This window comes from Stenella coeruleoalba (genome assembly GCF_951394435.1).
Source record: "Stenella coeruleoalba genome assembly, chromosome: 2".
Taxonomy (NCBI): Eukaryota; Metazoa; Chordata; class Mammalia; order Artiodactyla; family Delphinidae; genus Stenella; species Stenella coeruleoalba.
This window is the reverse complement of record NC_137147.1, coordinates 67,156,495-67,174,920: the sequence shown is the minus strand read 5'-3', so window position 1 is coordinate 67,174,920 and position 18,426 is coordinate 67,156,495. Positions and strand designations below refer to the sequence as shown.

Genomic DNA, 18,426 nt, shown 5'->3' with positions numbered 1-18,426 from the left:
AATTAATCGTCATTTTTCTAGTTGACTTTCCAGAATAACTAGTAAAGTCTAGCCACTCAGCTTTAACTTACAATTCCAGCTTTATTCTATTACTTAAAACTTTGGTGTTGCAATATATTGCTCTTCGGTGCAACAAAAAATATCATATTTAGTGATTTCTTGGGCCATTACTCCAAATCTTCAGAGGCTTTGCATGACTTTGTTTCTTCTACAGGCAAGTGAAGATAAAAATGATGTGCTAGGGACTTCCCTGGTGGCATAGTGGTGAAGAATCCCCCTGCCAATGCAGGGGGCAGGGGTTCAAGCCCTGGTCCGGGAAGATCCCACATGCCGTGGAGCAACTAAGCCCATGCACAACAGCTACTGAGCCTGCACAATAGAGCCCACAAGCCACAACTACTGAAGCCCGTGCGCCACAACTACTGAGCCTGTGCTCTAGAGCCCATGAGCCACAACTGCTGAGCCTGCATGCCACAACTACTGAAGCCCACGTGCCTAGAGCCCATGCTCGGCAACAAGAGAAGCCACCGCAATGAGAAGCCCGCACACCGCGACAAAGAGTAGCCCTAGCTCGCTGCAGCTAGAGAAAGCCCACGTGCAGCAACAGACCCAACGCAGCCATAAATAAGTAAATAAATAAATTTATTTTTTTTTAAATGTGCTTTATTGTATAATTGAATTTGAAAAGAGAGAAGGTCGGAGAATGAAGGGGAAAATACTTTAGTATACTTGAAGTATGGCTTTTCATTTTGAATATTTAAAATGAAACTCATGATGTGGGGTAGAATTCCTATGAAAGTACTGTTCTCATTATGTCTTCAGTTTGTATGCAAGCCTCAGCTGTGTTACTTTTATTGCCGTTTTCAGCAAGAATTCAGGGGAGAATGAAAGGATGGAAACAACAGAATGGCTAAACTGTAATACAAAGATAATGAACTCCACTGCAACGGGACAGCAAATTATAAGGCTGGGAAGTTGTTAGCCATAAAAAAGAAAAAGAAAAAGAGCTTTATTTCCACACTTTTGAAGCATTCTTTGGAAACCAGAAAAATCTAGCAAAACAGTTAACCCAGTTACTGTCAGTACAATTCTACTTTCAAAAGAAAGCCAGGCTAACATTTTTAAACAGCAATTATATTTTATGAAAAGGGAAGAAGGGGGAGTGAGAGGAACAATAAACCGCTCAAAAGCATGATGATGACAAGCCAATCAGAAAACAGTTTAAGATCTCCATTCGCCTTAGCTTTTTGAAATAAGCATTTCCCGGTCCTTAGCACCCTCCGCTTTATCAGACTGACAGAGACCTGGGGGACATCAGCATTTGCTGCCAAAGGGGTTCTTATGCTAAACTGAAACTCCTGTTTTCCAAACCAAAGAAAAAAGAAGTGAAACAAGTACCACCCACCTAGTCAGGAAACGAGGTAATTTGAGTTACATTTCTTTTATGCTCTTCTCAGGTGACTCACCAGTAATCTTGGAGAGGATGGGTCACCTTGAGTTTATTATAGAAGAGCTTCCCCACAATAAGTTTTAATCTTCTAAGTCACTAAATTAAGACCAAGACTCTTCTGAGTTATGGATGTTGTGATGCACTGGCCGTTGGTTACAAGTGGAGCATCTCAAAACAATAACAAGTAAACCAAACTCTAGGATGGCCTTTCAAAGCTGCAATACCCAAATCAGAGGTCACTCTGAATATTTCAAGTGATTTTTTTGAGTTTCCAAAGAATTTTCCTGAAGGAAAAAAAAAGAAGCCTCAAAATTCATAAGATGATCTTAACACATACTCCAGCTAAGATTTTAAATCTGATTAAATACAGCTAGTGAAGAAAAATCTTTTTATATTTATTTTCTTATCATAAAGGTGTTTTGAGAAAATTACTTATAAAATCGCTTTTTTTTCCTTCTAACCCAACAGGCTAAACATGTTTCATTTATTTTTAAACGAAGTGAAAATTAGCCAGGTGTGTTAGATAAGCTTTCTATACACAGGTCTAAATATTGACAAAAGGAGATATGTCACTGGAAAAATCATCAGTCTGGCAATTATCATGTTAGCATGTTAAGTAGAAAAAGATGTGAAACTTCCAAATGTGTCAATACAGATTATTTCATTTCCACTAGCTATCAGCTATACTGTGAACATCAGTTCTTTAATGTACGCTGAGCAAGGAATTCAGCTAAAGAAATTTCCCCTGTGCTTGGAAAAAAAAACACAAGGTCTAGTGTGAAAGTACATATGTTTCTAACTACTACTTCCAATGACCTAAAAGAGGGGAACGTAAGGTCGGATCTCAACAAACGGCACCGCGAAACAGAGGAAAGCTTCAAGTGAGCTTTATTAGGGAGCGCTCCCGGGAGAGTTTCACTGGTCCGAGAGAAAGGGGCCAGAGAAGTCGCACCCGGGCGAGGGTTGGGCAAGATTTTATAGGGGAAGAAGGGAAAGGGGTGTGGTCAATCTGGGAGGGCGCAGGGTATTCCTTATTTGGTGGTCTCTTCGGGTATCGTGGCAATATCTGGTGCCGGATGCATCAGTCTTGGGACCGTTAGTCCCGCCCCTCGAAAGGCGGGAAGGCTGGGCCGGGTGGAAAGTCCCCAGGTCAGTTCCTGGAACTGGGTGGTCCGGAAAGTCTCCAGGTCAGTTTCTGGAGCTGGGTGGTCCGGAGAGTTTCGGTCTGATGCAATCTGTGAATCTGATTGTGTTCCCCTGCCTCGGGCCAGTTGGCCTTACAGGGAAGGGAGTACAAATGATGACAAAAGTACCTTTCTATATTTATTTTTATAAGAACTGTGTCTGCACTCCTCTTTCATTGGGTTATGTGGATAATCCCTATCGTTCTCATTGGTCCCGAGCCCACAGCCCTTTCAGAAAATAGTGGCATTTGCAAACTCAGATCATATTACTTACTTATGGTGCTGCGAAAATCTAGCATCTCAGTAATAATTATCTCACTGCACACTTTACATTCCTATGAACTGCACTTGAAGATGAGAGTAAGTGCTATTAATTTTTGGTGTTATTAAGAAAGAATCAACTGTATATAAAAGTAAATCCTGGCAACATTAAAATTCCATCTTTTCATCAGTAGGTGATTAAGTAACCAGATAGGACATTAATGTCCCTGATAGAACATCCCTAAATATATCCCTCAAAGACACATTTTGGTCCCTTTTTAAATTTTTTTACCCACATTTTTCTTCTTTCTGTGCACTCAGTGGGGTTTGTGTTTACTAAACCACTGCTCCATTTCTTGCTTACTGTTATTGGTCCTTGCCTTGCTTCTAATCACAACTCTTTTCTGGCTTCACCAAACCCAAGTACTAGCTTTTCAAATTCCCTAAAAATGTGGAGTTAATTCTGTCTGCTGAGGAGTGGCATGTTCGAACTCCCATTGAGTTTTCAGGATTGCTTTTTTTTTTCTTAATATCCATTTGTTTCACATTTGGTTATGAAGACCTAATGGTCTTTACTTTGTAACCATTTACTCGCTCCTTAAACTTTTATAATCTTGCCTCTGTCTTCCCATTTTGCTGACATTTCTCTTTTAAAAGTCACCAATTACCTCCTCATCACAGAATCTAATGACACTGAAAGGCACTCATCTTTTTCTGCAGGCTTGGACCCTGCTGACTCTTTGTTTACCCTTTCTCTTCCTTTCCACAATATAACACTGCACTCTCCTGGCCCCTCCTGTTTCCTATTTCTCCCACTTCCGGAAGGTAAGAATCCACAATTCTGTTCTTGGCTTGGGCCTTAAAGTCCCACTGCAGCTCCAACCGTTTCTACAGCCTCAAACTCACTTCTATTGTGACAGCTTCAAAACTTCCATTTCTGACCCCAGCCCCTCACAGATAAGAAGCCACATTTCCAAATGTTTGCTGATAATCCTTAGCAAAGTGTCTTTCTAGCATTTCAAATGCAGTTATGTTCAAAATAAACTCATCAACCTACCTCTCCAAATAACCTTCTACAAACTACCTCTATTAATAAGACTACCGAACGTCCACGTCTGAATCTGAATTCTGTCATCTTGGACTATCAACTTCATTCTCCATATCCTATAAATTACTGGGACATGTGAAGCCTTCCATTCTGATAGTTTTCCATCCCGTTGCCACCATTCCGGTTCAAGTGTTTATTTCCTTTGCCTGGACCAATCGTCCTCAAAGTGAACCAACAGCATCAGGGTCACCTGGAAATGTGTTAAAAATAAAAATTCTCAAGCACCCCCTTCCCAGACCTATTTAATCTGAAACTCTAGTAGTGAGGCCAGCAATCTGTTTTAACAAGACCTCCAGGTGATTTTGATGTGCACTAAAATTTGTGAACTATCCTGTATTATTGCAGATGACTTTTATTGGCCTTCCTAATCTCCAGCCTTTATTTTCATACCCTCCACACATTATTACTCTAAGAATTACCTTTCTGAAGAATAACTCTGATCATGCCACTGTCTTGATAAAAACTTTTGTTTGTAGTATCATCAAATAAAAGCCAAACTCCTCATTATGACATCTGAACACTTCCAGGGAATTTAAAGGAGTTATAGTCAAACAGAAATGAAGTGAGCTATATCAAATACCATCTTAAGTAGGTTCTAAAGTCAAATCTATGTTTGTCTACTCTTTTTTCCATATTAGCCACTGTTAGGATCCTCCTACCACCTGCAATGTCTTATTTGTTAAAAAGAACAACTGAATAAGACCAGTAAGTGGATTGAAGGGACCAAAAACCCACCAAAATGGTATCAAAGTGAAAACATCTGAGCTACAGCAGATGCAAATGTATAACTTATCTGAACCTCCCTTCTCTGACTAAAAAAGCTTTGTAGAGTTTACAAGTGTCAGCTACCACAAACTGCCTCCCCACCCCTGAGAGGTCTCCAGTCTGGAGGGTACCTGACCTTGGGCAGCAGGACAGTCCCCTAAAACAATGTGTAAACCAGCATCAGAACCTTCCATCATCTGAAGCCCTAGCTCCCTCCTCCACCCTCTACCTTATTAAGCTGATATATAAACCTTTAATCCTAACTATTCAGGGAGGTACTCTCTATATAGAGTACTCCTGCATGTGTAATAAACTTTTCTTTGGTTAATCTCTCTGTTGTCAATTAATTCATAGGCCCCAAACACTAAGACCTAAATTGATAGAGGAAAAGTTTTCCTCTCTGGGGATTATTCAGTCTCATCCATTGATTTTGGTCGGGGGTGTGGAAGGGGGTGGATTCTTACGAACCCTAAGGCTAGCTAATCTTGGGAGCCAAAGTCTTGAGAATGATTTTTCACTTGTGAAAACATTTTAATGCTCATGAGAAAGGTTTTATATCTATCTTAAGTTACCAGGAATATGTTCAAAAAATGTTTTAAAAACTGAAGCAAACTGTTTTTAAGAAAGAGTGAGACATAAAAACCCTCTTATCCAATGCAATAGAGACTTGGAGAAGAGGAGTTGCTCTCTGTATGCATCCCTCAATAGTACAAGTCAGAGAATCAGAAACACCTGCCTATTGACTCCTCATTCCACTGTCATATACAAACATTAATCGTTGTTCAAAACATGCCAAACCTATCAAAAACACATAATGGAAGCTCCAGCCACAGAGGAGTAAAGAGGCCAACAAATCCTTTCCTCCAGGGCAACTATTAAACTGGACAACATTGTCAGAAACAAGCATTTCAGGGCTCTAGAAATTGACCAAAGACAAACAAAAGAGAAGTATATATTCAGAAAAAAAAAAAAAAACTATGTAAGAACTGTGGGAGACAGTGGTGTTCTTGCCTGAGGCTTCTTTTGTCTCCTCCACCATCGCCAGCTCTGCCAGTTTGGTAGTTCTGCCTGGGCAGGGCTGGTGGTTAAAAAAGCAGCTTTGCTGCTGGTATGGGGAAAGTGAGGAAAGCAGGCTGGTTTAATTTGGAACTGAAGATGGAAAATCCATGCCCTGTGGCAGTGACAAAAGCCTTCAACTCTTCTAGCCCCAGGTTGCTGTCTGGAAGGCTGCATGCAATGGCAGTAGAAACCTGAGAGGACTCAATAAAAAGTAAAATCTGGAGCAGACTTGGTAACTGCTTGGACTGTCAATGTACTACCCAAACCAAACACAGAGTCACAAGCAGAGGGTAGAAGCCATAAAGGCTCAAGGTGTTTGAGCAGAACCTCTGACCAAACATTAGCTGACAAGTAAATTATTCAGGCACAGAGGCTAAAAAATAAAAATAAGACTTTTTTAACTGATTAAATATCAGTAGCTACATACCACGTACCACAGGAGTGACAGATTCTTCAGACAAAGTCCAGACAAGTTACTTATAAAAACAAAACAAAGGTAGTGGAACAAAAGGGTGAATATGTTGTTAAATAAAGTTCTTGGTGAAAATGAAAAAACAAAACAAAACAAAATAAAATCAACAATAATAAATCTCTCAGAAAAAAAATAAAGAAAATCAAACTTCAGGGTTGCTACAGTATATTATTTAAAATATCTAGTTTGAAAAAAAATACAAACCATCCAAAAAGCAGAAAATTTGACCTGTGTTTGAGGTTGGGGGAGGGGGGAGGCAGCTAATGGAAACTGTCCTTGATTGGACTCAGATGTTAGAGTTAGCAGATAAAGACTTCAATGAAGCTATTTTAAATATGTTCAAAAAACTGATGCAAACTATGTTTAACGATCTCAAGGAAAGTATGATGGCAATTATTCAACAAAAAGGGATTATCAATAAAGAAATAGAATCTATTAGAAAGAACCAAACAGAAATTCTAAAAATTAAAAAGCGCAGTAAACAAAATGAAAATTCCTTGGTTGACTTAACAACAGTTATGAGATAACAGAAGTAATAATCAGTGAACTTGAAGATAGATCAATATAATATATCCATTCTGAAGAATTTTTTGAAAAGCAAATTAAAGAAAAATAGTCAAAGTATCAGAGACCTGTGGACAACATCAAGCATACTAAAGCCAAACAATGACATCCAAGAAAAGAAAACTACAGACTAATATCCCTCATGAATAATGATGCAAAAGTTCTTACCAATATATTAGTAAACCAAATCTAAGAACAGATAAAAAGGATTATACACCGTGACCAAGTGGAATTTATCCCAGGAATGCAAAGTTGGTTTAATATCCAAAAATCAATTGATAGATATACAATATTAATGACAAAAAACACATGATTACCTCATAGACATCAGAAGAGTATTTGACAACCCAACACCAATTTACAATAAAAACTCTCAACAAGTGAGGAATAAAAAGGAACTTCCTCATCTTGACAAGGAGCATCTATGAGAAACTTACAGTTAACCTCATATTCAATGGCAAAAGACTGAATGCTTTTCCCCCAAATCAAGAACTAGGCAAGATATTCACTCTCACCATTCCTATTCAACATCCTACAGTAGGTTCTATGTAGTACAGTCAGACAAGAGAAAGCAATTGAAAGAATACAGATTGAAAAGAAAGAAGTAAAACTTTTTATTCACAGATGGCATGATCCTAAGGAATCTACCAAAACAAACAAATAAAACAATAAAAAAACTATTAGAACTAAAACTAATAGAACTAGTTTATTAGAAATAAACTAAACAAGGTCACAGGATAGAAGATCAATATACAAAAATTATTTTATTGCTGATTGTTTTCTTAGCAAAAACAAAAATCTGGAAGGAAATTAAGAGACAATTCCATTCTCAATAAAATTAATGAAAATAATATACTTGGGGAAAATAACAAGAGAACTGGGAGAACTGTGCTCTGAAAGCTACAAAACACTGAGAGAAATTAAAGAGCTAAAGAATTGGAATCATATTCCATGTTCATGGACTGGAAGCCTCAATAAATACTGCTAAGATGGCAGTTTTTCCCAAATTGATCTGTAGATTCAATGCAATCCCAAACAAGATCCCAGGAGTCATTTTTGTGGAACTAAGCTGATCCTAAAATTTACATGAAAATGCAAAGGACCTAAAATAGTTAAAACAATTTTTAAAAACAACAAATTTGCAGAACTTATACCACCCAATTTCAAAACTTACCATAAACCTAGAATAACGAAGACACTGTGGTAAGTGTAAAGACAGATATGTAAATCAATGGAAAAGAATTCAGAGTCCAGAAATAAACCCTTATATTTATGGTCAGTTGATTTAGTAGGAACACTATGATTTTCTTCAACACATGTTGCTGGGACAATTGGATATCCATCTATAACAAAATGAATTTAGACCCTTACTTTATACTGTATACAAAAAGTAACGAAAAGCAGATCACAGACATAATTGTAAGAGCTAAAGTTATCAAACTTATGGAAGAAACCATAGAAGAAAACCTTGGATTAGGGAAGGATTCCCTAGATATGATATCAAAAGCATGATACATAAAAGAAAAAAAAATAAAGTAAATTAACCCAATTAAAAATAGTCAAAAGATTCTAGTAAACATTTTACCAAAGAAAATATACAAATGGCTAATTAATAAGCCAATAAAAATATTCTCAATACTATTAATCATTAGGGAAATACAAATTAAAACCACAGTGAAATACCATGTCCACACATTAAAATGACTCATCAAAAAGGGTGACAATACTAGATGTTGGCAAAGATATTGAAAAACTGGAACCCTCATACATTGCTGGTAAGAGTGTCAAATGGTATAGCCATTTGGAAAACAGTTTGGCAGTTTCTTAAAAGGTCAAGCCTAGAATTACCAAATGACCTAGCAATGCCTAGATATATACCCCAAAGAAATGAAAGCATATGACTACACAAAAACTTTTACACAAATGTTCACAGCAGCATTATTCATAATAACCAAAATCTGGAAGCAAATACAAATGCCTGTTAGCTGGTGAATGGTAAATGTGGTAGGTATATTCATATGATTAAATACTATTGAGCAATAAAAAGAAATGAACTTCTGATACGTACTATAACCTGGATGAACACCTAAAACAGTATGCTAAGTGAAATAAGCCAAACACAAAAGGCTATTATATCATTCTATTCATATGAAATTTCCAGAAAAGGCAAATTTATAGAGAGCAGATGAACAGCTACCTGAGGCTGGGAAGGATTGACCATAAATGATATTGAGGAAACTTTTGGGGTGTACGAAAAATGTTCTAGAACTGAGTCATAGTAAAATTTACCCCGAATTCTACATATTTGCTAAACAATATTGAATTGTATATTTACAATGGGTAAAATTTTATGGCATATAAATTATATCTCAGTGGAGCTATTTTTAAAAATTATTTTTAAAACTGTAAAACACACACACACTTGAAATCAGCTACATAAATTATGTATCATAAGTTCTGTTCTATTTATTCTGCAACAGTGTAAAAATCACATATTTCATCAAGATTGAAAATAAATATGGAGAAAATTAAGAACATTTGGTTATAAATCAACCAATGATGTCACTCTAGTTGATGCCATTGTTACCCAGTTACTTCTCTGTTTAACTGCTTATACAAGCTAGTATATCATGCCCATACCTAAACAGCTTTTCATCACTTGGTAGAAAATTTTCTTGCTATAAATATTTTAGCCGTGGTCAATTAAGAATGTCTAAAAGAAAGTCTCTTTTCTCTGTGATAACCTCCCTGGAGCAATGTCCCATAGCCTCTGTACCTTGGTGCCTTGCTCTTTGTTCTCTTTCTTCTGTTCTACTACCTCCTTTTCCCTCGGTTCAGAACTTCTGAGACATATAGAAGGAACCGATAATGTTCCCAAGTTAGAGGAAACAACTATACTTTAGCAGTTTTCTTTCCACCGTACCACACTACGAATATGAAGACTAGAGACCATTGCAGTAAAATTCGTAATAAGTGAAATCTAGAAATTTAAACATGTAAAATGCATCTTGCATTATTGTGAGATAAATGAAATGACTAGGAGTGCTTACTGCCTACACGGCCAACCACAAGTTCCTAGAAACATGACCGTGTATTCCAAATCCACCCTGGTTCTTGCTGTATTCTGTCAGAAAGAATACTGAACATGTAGTGGTTTTGTCTCCACTTCCCAAGAAGTACCGCCTGGATCTCTCCACCCAATCTTGCCCTTCCCTACACCTTACATCCCTCCTCCCTCCTCAGAAGATAAGAATTTAGGCCACTCAACTTGCGAAGGGGGCTATGGAGAGGACAGGAGCCAATTGTCAATTGTGTTATATCTAAATTCACATTATTATCAAGTATGTAATTGTGGAATTTTACTAAATCTAACAACCGAAAGAGAATTTTGAATTCAGTATAAAAAGTTACAGGATTTCTAATTCAAAGTTAGAAAGCTTGCTTCTAGTGGTGGTCATTGTGGTGTCTAAGGCTATTTTGGTAATCCATTTCTCATTTCAGTTATTGATTAGGGATGGGCACCTGATCCAATCCAGCTATTGAGATATGAGAGAAGTAGGTTGGAAGTTTCTGGAAAAGCGTTCCTCATACCTAAGAAAGAGTCTCAAGAAACAAATATTGTATATTAATGCATGTATGTGGAATCTAGAAAAATCGTACGGATGAACCTATTTGCAGGGCAGGAATAGAGATGCAGATGTAGAGAACAGACGTGTGGACACAGCGGGGGAAGGGGAGGGTGGGAGCACAGGGAGCTCAGCTTGGTGCTCTGTGATGACTTAGATGGGTGGGATGGGGGTGGGTGGGAGAGAGATCCTAGAGGGAGGGGATATATGTATACATATAGCTGATTCCTTTCATTGTACAGCAGAAACTAACACAACATTGTAAAGCATTTATACTCTAATAAAAACAATCACTTTATCAACGTATTTATTGTAAAAACCTTTCACCATAATACAAAATATTATTGCTTCATGGAATTCTTTTGAAAATGGTTACACGGACACAAACATAAAAGTAAATGTAAAATATTCATAAGTATACATATCACAAAAAGAACATATACCATAATAAATACATTGAGATATCATACAAAACAATAAAATCAAGTAATGAAAGCGTTGCTCCTTGGCTGTGAATTTCCACTCTTGTCAATTCAGGGTTTGAGCCCAATTCTTTACTGAGGTCTATTTCCCCCTATGGCAATAGCTCCTGATTAAAATCTGCTTTTACTGCTTTCCCTACCTTCCAGTTCTAGTTTTCCAGGACACCAGCCTCCACAGGAAGCCAGCGGTGAGGACAGAGCAGGGAGATAAAAGGGACTTGGGTCCTTAATGACGTTTGTGAGCTGCTAATCATACAATAACCTGTTTTGAGTCAGGGTTTTTTGCTTTTGTCTGGTTGGGTTTTGTTGTTGTTGTTTTGGTTTTGGTTTGGTTTGATTTGGCTTTTGTAACTTCCTGCTAAAAGTATCTTACAGTACTTTTCTGTGATCATTGAACCAGAGTATTCCATCCTAGACTATGATCATTTTTATAGGTTTGATTATATGGAAAAAGTATCATTTCAAAAGAAGATGGTAGGGCTTCCCTGGTGGCGCAGTGGTTGAGAGTCCGCCTGCCGATGCAGGGGACACGGGTTCGTGCCCCAGTCCGGGAAGATCCCACATGCTGCGGAGCGGCTAGGCTCGTGAGCCATGGCCGCTGAGCCTGCGCGTCCGGAGCCTGTGCTCCGCAACGGGAGAGGCCACAACAGTGAGAGGCCCACGTACCGCAAAAAAAAAAAAAAAAAAAACGAAGATGGTAAAAGGGAAGAAGCCTGGAGGAAGCATAGGAAGAGGTGGTTCAGGATGAAGGATGACTTTCTACTTAATCATATGGCATCCTTTTTTCCACACTTTTTTCAAGAATAAGAACTATATTAACAGATGCTCTGAAATCAAGAAAAAACAAAACAAAGAAATAATAAACTTGCCTGTAACCTTAGGGATCCCAAGCCCAGGTTGAGGCATGTGCAATTTCACATTAACTGGCCAACCACACCCAGTCATCTCTGTGGGAAATTGCCACTGATCTTGGCCCCACAGGATACCCAAGAAGACTTCCCTCCCCCCCATTAGACTAGCACAGAGCCCTTAAAGAATATGTTAAATGCCTTGCCTTTGCAGAACATTTTTAACTTGCTGCAGTTACTTGATTCAGTTTTTTAATAGAGTTCAAAATAAGAGCAAACTGTTAAAAACAAACAACAGGTCCAAAATGGAGTCACTTATGCTAAGCCCCCCACCACCAAAAACCAAGACTTAATTACAGCTTCAGCTCTCCCAGAAATAGAATCTTAAACCAGTCAATCAGGAATTGCCTGCAGTTAGGTAATCCGCCTGATAGACCCCTGCCAGCCCCCAAAAGAAAATAATCTTGCAAAAACCAACCTGCTCTTTTACCCAGTATGACTTCCTTATTCCTTCTCCCTTCTGCCTAAAAGTCTTCGTTTTGTACAGTTCCTCATAGCTCCTTTCTCCCTGCTAGATTGGATGCTGCCAGGTTGATGAATGATTGAGTAAAGCCAATAAAGTCTTTAAAATGTAGTCAGTTGAATTTTGTTTTTTAATAAAACCCTCATTAAAGGAAAATGCACTGTTTTCCTCTATTACTCTACACACTGTTTGGTTTCCCACACCAAGCAATTCTCCATTTCTCTGTGGACACCAACTGGGTGTCCTACAATTCAATTCAGTTCTGACACAATCAACCTGGAGTTAGCATCAGAGTCCACAAGTTAACGTCTCAGTCCCACAAGACTGCCCCCACTTCAGATGCCAATTGCAAGCCTCAGGTTGTTACCTGTACTTCTTACTGACTGGTTGGTTATAAATTGGGCTTCCATAACACTCTCCTTTGGTTTGATAATTTGCTAAAATGGCTCACAGAACTCAGGAAAATAGTTTACTTACTGGATTACCAGTTTGTTATAAAAATACGGCTCGGGAATAGCCAGATAGAAGCAACACATAGGGCAAGGTTTGTGGGAAGGTACACAGAGCTTCCATGCCCTCACCAGGATCACCACCCCCAGCACCTCCATGTGTCCACCAACCCAGAAGCTCTCCAAACCCCATACTTTAGGGACTTTTATGGAGGCTTCATCTAATACATGTGATCAATTATTAACTCAATCTCTAGACCCTTTCCCTCCCTAGAAGATGGCAGATAGAGGTTCTAATCATGACTGGTCTTTCTAGTGACCAGCCGCCATCCAGGAGCTACCCAGGAGCCCACCAAGTGTCACCTCATTAGAACAAAAGATGTTCCTATCATCCAGGAAATTCCAAGGGATTTAGGAGCACTGTGTCAGGAACCTCTGTCAAAAAACAAAATATCAGAGCAAACACCTTTATTGCTTAGGAAATTACAAAGGCTTTAAGAGCTCTGACCAGGATCTATGAATGAAGACCAAAATGTATATTTCTTATTGTATCACAATAATCACACCTTAGCATCACATATTTACAGTGGATCAATTGTAGCTCTACCAAAACAACTCATGAAAGAAACAGGAAATTGGTTTCTACTTTCCAGAAAGTTTAAAAATGAAGATCAAAGAACTATATAGTCAGTTCAAAATATTTGTTGTTATATTTAATCCTGTTAAAGGTGGGACTCACACTGTTAAGTCCAAGTACTAGAAAAAAAAAATTGCAGGTGATTGCCCCTACTCTAAATCTATTCTTTCTTTGATTACTATTATAGCACATAACTATTTTAAAATACTTTTTCCCCAGAATTTCATTGAACCAGAAAGAATAAAATTTGTAGTGTATATTTTCCCCCCTTTTTGTGTAATATGACACAATCTGTTCATTCCCCAGACTTACTGAAGACAGGCATTTTTATATTTAAGAGTACCTTAATAATGTTTTATTATAGTGATTCCTATAAGAAATATTTCTTTTCATTTTCAATTATATGAAGATTTATATAACCAGTTTGGCCTGACCTTTTCATAAGATATTATATAATATGTCAGAAAGAAAGGTTGGCCAGGGAATTACCTTTGGAAATAAGTAGGGGAAGAAACAGTAAAAATTCTCAGCACAGGCTTTGAATAGGACACTTCAGAAAGAGACCTAAGAAATGAAGATTTAAAAAAAACTGGATAGTGGGCAGAGAGTACCATTTGCAAGTTATTAGAAAACTGGCTAACCAATTTCTGATGCAGTAGTTTTCCTACTTCTATAAGACTCCTGCCAAAGTGTATAGAATCTTATTAGCACATGAAAAGGTTTATTTACATCTATGTATTGTAGGAAATAAAACCATAAAACGTATAATCACTGTTAACTTTCTTTATGAAGAAGTTTCTTGAACATATTTCAGTAGTTAAGCATTTTTCTGTCATAATATTAAATAAGAATATATGAACTCAAATCTCATAATTCTATATTTTTTATGCTCAAGAAGCATATTTGGAGTTTATAATGATACCATAGGAATTTGAAGCAAATAGGGACAATGCACACAAAGAAGAGAAAGAAAAGCTTTAAAAAAGTATAATCAGGGCTTCCCTGGTGGCGCAGTGGTTGGGAGTCTGCCTACCGATGCAGGGGGTGCGGGATCGTGCCCCGGTCCGGGAGGATCCCACGTGCCGCGGAGTGGCTGGGCCCCTGGGCCATGGCCGCTGGACCTGTGCGTCCGGTGCCTGTGCTCCCCAACGGGAGAGGCCCCAGCAGTGAGAGGCCCATGTACCGCAAAAAAAAAAAAAAAAAAAAAAAATATATATATATATATATAAAAAGTATAATCAGTATATTTAAGAAAACAAGAGAAGATTGTACATCCAAGAAATGGGAGTAGGAATCCATGAAAAGGAAGAGAATAATTAAGGAATTTTTTAGGAATTAAGCCAAATTTTTAATAATAGGATAGGAAAATAAAATTGAGTGAATCTCCCAGAAGTTATTCCAGAGGGAACAGAGAAAACCAAGGGGAGGAAATTCTCAAAGAGGTAACCCAAGAAACTTTCCTGGAACTGAAGAACATGAATCTCTAGAGAAAAAGGGCCCATATAATGAATGAAGAAAGACTCTCACCAGTGTTTATTATTGTAAAATTTTAAAACACCAGTATTAAAAAAAGGTTGTTCAGTAACAATATGAATGCTAGACAGTAGTGTAGCAATGCCTTCAAAATTCTGAAAGAAAATTATTTTCAACTAAAAATTGTATACCCAATCTGGTAATCAAAGGTAAGATTAAATTAAAGACCATTCAAACATGCAAGAATTTTAACTTTTTGCCTCCTATACACTGTTTTCCAGGAAGCCACTGGAGGATATCCTTCAGCAACATGAGAGAGAAAGAGGAAGACGTGGATTTCAGAAAGCAGAGACTCCAACACATGAAAGCAATGAAGGCAAGTCCAGGTTGACAGCTATGCAGCAGCCTAGAAAGCAACTAGTCCGGGAGGAAACAAGAGGAAAGATGGCTTCAGGAGGGATGTCTCAGGGCAGGAGCTTGAACAGTCCTAGTGTTTAGGATTGTGTTTCAATATGTTGGTTTTTAATTGATAAGTATATGACCAAAAAAGATAGTGATGAACACATAGAAAATTAGAAAATTTTAAAGGAGACAATTATTAATTCCAGGAAAATATTGCTGACTTGTTTCTGTCAGCAGTAATTTTATAAGAAAGATCATGATTTCATAAGTTTGATTACTGAATTAACTAAACAGTATTATACAATTAGTTGGAGAGTATGAGGGAAAAGAAAAGGGGCAGAGGAGAATATTAAAGAGTTAAAACCTCCATTACCATGATAAGACATCAGTAGACAATATCAAATTTTGAAAAATTGAGATTGGCAGAAGATGGGGAAGGGTCAGAAACTGATAATTTTTTGATAAAGCTTTGAGTCCCCTTTGGGGGTATTGGTGGGTGGGTTAATGTATTACCTTAACAAAAACATAATTTAATTTTCTAAAAAGTGACTGAGCAATGGAAAAACTAGTGTGAAGGTACAATGGGAGGCAAGAAACTTAGGTCTAATCCCAGTCCAGCCAACTCCAAAAGGCTGTGGCTGTCTCTTCATTTCCGTTTCCTTATTGGAGGCCAGGGCTTTAAAATGTTCTCTCAATTTGATGCTTACGTGGTCAAATCTGCCCTTATTCAATGAGGCAATATCTAGGGTCTCCCTTATAATCATTCACTGGCTAATGAGAAAAAAGTCCCAAATGAACAGCTTCTTTTCCAGGATTTTAACTAGCCAGAAATAAAACACATTCTGCTCTGACCCAGAGACTTTCAATGCTAGAGACCTACAAGAAATAAAGCATTACCAGGTAGTAAAAGGAATGTAGTACTCTGACAAGCTCTTAATTGACTCAGTAAGTTATGAAGATTTTAGGCAACAATTTACCCTGTTCTTAAATTTTTTAAGTAGTTGCCATAGCAACACCTAGACACAGCATATGGTATGTCTGGTACCTCCAAGATAACAGAGCAGATTCTTGATGGATTTTCCTTACAATATGTTGTGAACTTTTGTACTTTTTAGTGTTTCAGTGGCCAGTGTTAAAAGGTGCCAGTATTGTTTGATATTATCTAAATACTTTGAAGCCTATTTTAATGTGTTTGTCATTTGCAAAAAACAAACTTTTAGTGCTTCCCACATCCCTTAATATCTTTTCTTCATAAAAAATAATAATTACAAATTAGTAGAAAAACAAGCAAATGAACAGATAATTTTAAAAGAGTAAGTGTAAATAGAGAATAAGTCATATGGCAAATGTCCTGCTCAGTTACAGGGAAAGGAAGGAAAATTAAAACTAGGTACTGTCTTTCCACTTACCAGATTGGAGGAAGGGAGAAGTTTAAATTGGTACTGCCATTCTGGTGGGTAATTTGGGATTATAAATTCAAAGGATTTAAGATGTTCTTGCCATTTGACCTAAATTTCACTGCTACAGGTCTATCCTAAAGACTTGTTTTTCTAAATATGCAAACGTTTCTGAAGAAGAATTATTTATAATAGTTAAAAATAGAAATACTCTTAATATACAACAAGAAGAGGTTTGAAATTTAAAATTATGTAAGCATTCTCCTCTTATTGGGCATTTAGGGGGATTTTCTTGTTTTGTTTTTTTTGGCTGCGCCACACAGCATGTGGAATCTTAATTCCTAATCAGGAATTGAACCCTCGCCCCCTGCATTGGAAGCACAGAGTCTTAACCACTGAACCACCAGGGAAGTCCTGGGCATTTAGCTTTGATGTAATGTTTTTCTATTACAAATTTTACTGCTATAAGTTATGATATATTTTTATTATAAATTATGGCACTGTAATAAATTATAGTACATTTGAATATATATGTACTATATATACATGTAGTAAATTAAAAACAGGCTTTTAAACAATATTGGCAAAATGAAAAAATTAATTTATACTGTATTTGTAATGTACTTTATGTATGCAATCATAAAAAAAAGCACAGAAGGATTTATCCGCCCAAAAATAAGGTGGCTGTGATGGACACCATAAACTGACCCCGAATGAGTGATGCTCTTGTATATCCCCTATCCTTGAGTACAGGCAGAACTGATGACTTGCTTCTAACCAATAGAATATGGCAAAGGTGATGGATGTGATGTCACTTTCATGATGATGTTACATTGTATAAGATTCTATTTTAGCAGACTGGAAAGAAAGATTATCCTGCTGGCTTTGAAAATTCAAGCTGCCATGTGGCAAGGAACTGTGGGCAGCTTTTCGGAACTGCAGGCAGTTTCTGGGGCCTGAACAGAGCCTCCAGCCAACAGTCAGTAAGAAGCCAGGGCCCTCAGTCATACAACTGCAAAGAAGTGAATTCTGCTAACAACCTGAATGAGTCTGGAACCAGATTTTTTCCCTAGATGAGCCTCCGGATGTGAACACAACCCAGCCAACACTTTGACTGCCTAGTGAGCCCCTGAAGCAGAAAACCCAGCTATGCTGTGCCAGGACTTCTGACCTACAGAAACTGTGAGAAAACAAATGTGTGTTGTTGTTTTAAACTGCTACATTTGTGATAATTTATTATGTAGCACAGAAAACTAATACAGTGGCTGTCTCTAGAAAGGAGATTTTTTTTTTTTACATATTTGCCTTTCTTATTTGTACTTTGCTAAATTTTCTAAAATGTTATAATAAGAATTTCATTGCTTTTAAAATCAAAGATGTTATTTTGAACAAATCATCTGGAAGCAAAAAATAAGTGTGCTCTGTAATTTTTTAACTGATTTTGAATTTGGCAAAAGTACATTTTTTAAAGTGTACAATGAAAATATAGCACCAAGATTACCCCAGATTTCTATTTTTTAAATGATCTTAACAGAATATTTTATTTAAATCATGTTAACATAGACTGTTTCTGAAATTTTAAGCTTTCTATATTTAATAATGCCTGCTGGGAGAAAAAAAGAAATCATACTTTTAAATTTCCTTTCCAATTTTGACCATGATTTAAAATGGAAAAAGTTATGTTGATTGTGGCTAAATGTTCTCATTTTTATAGGCCATTATGCAC

General features: G+C 37.3%; 1 long non-coding RNA gene across 1 annotated transcript in view; it reads left to right on the top strand.

Moving 5' to 3' along the window:
• LOC307181604 overlaps positions 1 to 17,940 on the top strand; it is a 113,266-nt gene extending 95,326 nt beyond the window's left edge. The window contains exons 4-5 of the long non-coding RNA XR_013826961.1: positions 15,183 to 15,277; positions 17,774 to 17,940. This is a non-coding gene — a long non-coding RNA (uncharacterized lncRNA). The remainder of the gene's footprint in view (positions 1 to 15,182; positions 15,278 to 17,773) is intronic.
• The last annotated feature ends 486 nt before the right edge of the window (positions 17,941 to 18,426 follow it).